This window comes from Saccoglossus kowalevskii, chromosome 14 (genome assembly GCF_978046115.1).
Source record: "Saccoglossus kowalevskii chromosome 14, keSacKowa6.1, whole genome shotgun sequence".
NCBI lineage: Eukaryota > Metazoa > Hemichordata > Enteropneusta > Harrimaniidae > Saccoglossus > Saccoglossus kowalevskii.
Window position 1 is genome coordinate 25,688,602 of NC_140654.1, and position 5,643 is coordinate 25,694,244.

At 37.8% G+C, this 5,643-nt stretch overlaps 1 long non-coding RNA gene across 1 annotated transcript; it reads left to right on the forward strand.

Moving 5' to 3' along the window:
- Window positions 1–4,303: 4,303 nt before the first annotated feature.
- Window positions 4,304–5,394, forward strand: LOC146734627 (uncharacterized). Its single transcript, XR_014931553.1, has 2 exons — window positions 4,304–4,435; window positions 5,316–5,394. It is a non-coding gene; the product is annotated as an uncharacterized LOC146734627 (long non-coding RNA).
- Window positions 5,395–5,643: the final 249 nt, after the last annotated feature.

Consider the following 5,643-nt stretch of genomic DNA (forward strand, 5'->3'; position numbering starts at 1 on the left):
TATGAGAGTCGTATAATGCTGAAAAATATTTTCTTCTTCATTTTAGATTATTGGAATTGATTTTATTACAACATTTTGGGATTCACAAATCTTTTAATTTAGCTGAGTAGTGTTCTAGTCTGACGTCATACTATCGGTTGCCATAGTAACAAAATGGTGGATGACCAAGAAATCAGCAGAAACATGTCACGCATTTAAATGGTAAGCTCATCCATGGATTTTATTAATTTGTATTGACTTCATAGATCGTCTTATATTTAAATTAAGTTTTTGAAGAGTATGATCATTCATTAGTGGACAATTCACAGATTTCAACACAAACAATTGAATCTTATTTATAGGTGACAGGAAGTACATTCGATTGAAATCTGTTATTGTGGAATGAACAAAAACTGCAAAATTATGGAGTTGAAGCCTTTTGATTTAAGTCATATTGATTGGACATTGTGTGTTATTTGCCAAGAAACAACTAAAGAGAAACTTCAATGCCCCACTAAAGAGTCTTATCGTCGCTTGGACATTGGAAGCGGGTATGTTCACTAGCAAAAAACCTTATGGCATTTAGTAAACTTGGGGTTAAGACTTCACTAACAAGAAATTACCAAGAAAATCTTGAGGAAATTTTAATATCCGGTGAAGGAAAATGGCACAAATCATGTCAACTGCGATACAATGCAACAAAGCTTAATAGAGCACGCAAAAGAACACGTGCTCAAGATGATGATTCAGAAACAAAGAGAAAGTCCACAAGAGCAAGTTCATCAGATGGATCAAGAAAAGAAGCTGTTAAGACCCAATGTTTCTTTTGTGAAAAAGGTGCCAATTTAAAAGAGCCCTTACACGAAGTAACTATGCTTCAAGTTGATCACCGAGTGAGGCGAATTGCTACAGAAACCCAAGACACACGCATTTTGGCAAAATGAGTGAGGGTGACATGATAGCTATTGATGCTGTTTATCATTCAATATGTCTTAGCTCATACTATAACAAAGAACGATTCTCTAACAGATGCGATGGCTCAAAATCTGATAGTGTACTTAAAGGAGTTGCACTTGCAGAGGTTGTATCATATATAGAGGAAGAAATAGCAGATAAAAGAAATGCTGTATTCAAGATGACAGATTTAATTAGATTGTATACGAATCGTCTTGAAGAACTTGGCATCATAGTGGATACTCGTGTAAACAGCACGCATCTCAAGGATCGAAATCTTGCTCTTTCACGAGACCTGATAGCTGAAATGAAAGGACGTGATATGTATATAAGTTGTCGAGAATAAATAGGTGAAATGCTCCAAATGGCTTATGCAGATTGTGGTGATGATGAAGGAACATATCTCGCAAAAGCGGCAAGCATCATACGAAGGGATATTTTTACCACTGCAACCAAATTTGATGGTACATTTAGCAAAGATGGAATCTGTTCCTAAAACGTTGCTCACTCTGATGAGCATGATTTTAAATGGGTCTGATCTTACAGCAAAGAAGAAGCATGATATGTTATCTCAAAACCAAGCATGTCTCTCTGTTTCACAGATGGTCATATTCAATTCCTGTAAGCGTCGACGAGACTTGAATAATACGATGTATGATCGTCATAGCAAAGACCGAGAACCACCACTCCCTGTACATGTTGGCCTCAGTATTTATTCACAAACTCGTCAGGCCAAGTTAGTTGATGAGATGTTTCAACTCGGCCTATCAATTTCCTATGACAGAGTTCTGGAAATTGAAAACACTATAGTACGTTCATTGTGCACAAAATTAGATGAGGAAGGGGTTGTCTGTCCTGAAAACCTTGTAAAATATGTGTTTACCACATCAGCTTATGACAATCTGGACCATGACCCTACCTCGACGACTACAAAGGAAGCTTTCCATGGAACAGGAATTTCCATATTCCAGCATCCTGATGAGCATAACACTGGTCAGGCTCGTGACGGTGCTTATTACAAAGATGATGGTTTGAGAAAACAAAGACCCAATTTGCCAGAAGAGTATTCGACAATCACACCAATAATGATGAAAAACAAGACTCCTCCTATTCCTAAAAACACATCCTGGAAATTAAAAGTTGGTTCTCTGAGTGAAGTTATGAAATATGGGAAGACGTGGCTTGAGTTTGTAAGGTTGCGAAAGATGGAATGTCCCCCACCCATGTTATCTTGGTCGGCCTACCACGCCAGCCAACATAATGACCTAGTAATGTTAAAAACCATCTCATCAATGCTTCCACTTTTCAAAGAAGATTCCCATTCCGTAGCTTTGATGTGCCATAGCATGAAGTTATTAAAAAAAGTGACAGCTTTTCTCAACCCAGGACAGACACCTGTTATGACATATGATCAGCCGCTCTATGCCATCGCAAAGACAGTTCAATGGACATGGCCTGAGACGTTTGGAGAGAATAAGCTACTAGTAATGTTAGGTGGATTACATATTGAAATGGCGTTTATTAGCCTGATCGGATCCTGGCTTAAAGACAGTGGGTGGATTCAAGCTCTAGAAGAAGCCAGAATTACAATAAGTGGAAGAGCTGCAGCAATACTGCAATGCAGTCATGTAAAAAGAAGTCGATATGCACATGAAGTTAGTGCTGCTGCACTATATTCACTACTTACAGATGCTCATTCCCTTCACGAAGATGTAGATTTTGAAGTCTTCTACCAGCAGTCTAAAAACATTCCTCAGTTCAGATACTGGTCAACTGCTTTAGAATTGGAAATATTACTGCTCACATTTGTAAAATCACTCAGAGAAGGGAATTTTCAATTATATATTGAAACACTTTGCCTGATGGGACCTTGGTTTTTTGCAATGGACAAGGTCAACTATTCTCGATGGCTTCCTGTTCACTTAAGGGACATGTTGAGTTTAAGCGAACATCATCCTGAAGTTTATCAACATTTTGTAGATGGAAAATTTGTAGTTCACAATTCAGAAAATAGGTTTTCAGGAATATCGATTGATCATGCCCACGAACAAAACAATAAGAAAGTGAAAGGGCAAGGTGAAATAATTGGCATCAAAAGCAATGAGAATGCCATGCATCGCTGGCTCATCTCAGGTCCCCAAATATCTGCATTGACAGAGGCATTCAAGAGCAGCATTCCCAAAAAACAGGATGGAGAAGATGCAAAGAAGCACCATGAAGAAACAGCATCATTCCAAAAGAGATTTTCTGCAGATGTTTGTAACTTGCATAGCACAATAACTGAATTTGGGAATCCATTTTTAGAGGAGTCGACAGATTCATTGATTGTCTTACACACTGGGAATATACACCAAGGACTTGCAGTATCAAATCTAGGCAAGGTTGAAGAAGTGGGTCAAAAACAGTTTGAAGGATTCATCACTAAAAGGCTGCTTGAGAAGACGGACTCCTTGTCGGAGACTATCACGAGAAATAAATTGAGCATCTTCAACTCACCGAAAGGGCAAACAAAGCAACAAAAGCGCATGGCATCTTTGAAGAATGACGTTTCATTGTTTTCCCGTCTCTTTATTGCATGTCAGAATAGGGATGGCAATATAGAAGAGTTTTTCCGGCATGAAAATCAGAGCACACCTCCGTCAATCTCACAAAACAGTGAATTGAGATCAGGCAACAAAGCAGAGCTGCTGAAACAGCTCGAGAGCATGGATTACTCGATTTCTAGCTGTGATCCTCCAGAAACAGAAGTGATAGTCCTTGATGGAGCAGCACTGATAAATGGATTGAAGCCAGAGACCAATATGACGTTTGAAGTTTATGCCTCCAATACAGTTCTTCCACGATTGAGAAAATTGTCAACCAATGCATTGAGAATCGATGTGATATTCGATGTCTACCTGGAGAGGTCACTAAAGAATTCTGCCAGAGTTCATCGTGGTCTGGGATCTCGTCTGCGTGTGAAAAGTAATTTACAAGTTCCTACGGATTGGAAGTCTTTTCTGCGCCATAGTGATAATAATACTGAACTATTTTCGTACCTTGCACAGTTCATACACGAAAATCTGAGACTCGAAGAGAAGACCATCATAGTGACAATTGGGGAGAATGTGCTATGCTGGTCTCAAAGAGACACATCCCTGATCAACCCATGTAACCACGAGGAGGCTGACACCAGGATTTGTGTACATATAAAGGATGCTCAACAAGGACAGGGAATGAATCGCACAGTCATTCACACAGTTGATACTGATGTTGTAGTTCTCGGAGTCGCTGCTGTAGTAAGACTTAAAAACTTACAGCTGACAATTGCGTTTGGATCACGCAGTTAGCCAGCCAAAGGCTCATTAACATAATTTATACAGTATTCTAATTCGAAATTCCAGACCAGTACATTTGTATCACTCTGTTCCCGGCAAATTTCCGCTGTGACTTGTGGTCATATTGAAACCGCGATTTAAGCAAAACCGGCCAACGCAGCTTCCTGATTTTTGCTACACAACAGGTTAGTATCTCATCCTTGCCGAATATGTAATTTTTTAGAGTGGTTTCAATGAAATATTTTCGTAAATTAGAAAATAGGAACCGCTGTGGTAAAATACGCTCACGATTTCGCCCCAACTTTAAAAGTGACACCTACCATAACGCAAGAATTTTGATTTATAACAAATATATGGGGACTAAGCAAAGGGTATAGGCAATTATTCCCTGAAGTTTCAAGTTTTCAAAATTTCTGTAGAATATTTGGCGATTTTCTGAAAACGAGCAATTTCTCCCACTATACCGCGTTGGCGCCATTATATAAATTAGGTCAATTGAGGTCAACTTTAGTCAGGTCAATGTGGGGCCTGAGACGGTGCGGTTAACTTACGTGTTAAGTTTGTTTTTTAGGTGTTATATATATTCATAAGTACACTTTCTATAGCAACTAGTGATTTTATGTAATAAAAATTGACATGCCCCAAAGTACCAAGCCGTTCTAGTTCAAGTATACATGGGGAGAGTATATATGGGGAGGGGCTTCAATATTTATACCTTGGTAACTACAAAATGAATTTCCATAATTTTACAAATAAGTACAAATATTAAAATTCCAGTTGATAAAAAATACAAAGTTTGATATTTAACATCTCATCACCTCATATAAAATTGTTATACTCCCAATATTATATTAAAATGTACATACACATTACATAGAATAGTTAAAAGGGTGGTAATTACCACACAAATTCTACAGTATTGGATTTGAAGGAGATTATTGATAAATACCGTAAACTGGTTGCTATGGGCTACAATGATCCTTCCCAATTTCTGTTTTTTTCGTTTCAAATTGTGGAATGTGTTTACAAATTATTTATTCATATTTTTTTTATTTTATCTTGCAGAATACCAAGTGTGCCACTACTGATGTTGTTTTGTTATATTATAAATTATTGAGGATTACAGAAGTTTATATTACACTCATCTTTTTTGTCTGGAGTTTATTTTTATATAGGGGTGTACTCAATGTATTCACTGGAGAAGTTGCAGAGAAATTAGTCCAGCAAGATTTATTGTCTTGTCGGGAAATAAGCAAACAGGATTTTCTTGCATATGTCAGAGTTCGTATCATGTTTCAGCCAAGTACTGGAGCTCCAGTTCGTAAACGCCATTTGAAAACCTTTTCCGGTAAAGTAAAACAAATAGTCAAGTCAAAAAAAGGAGATAATGACC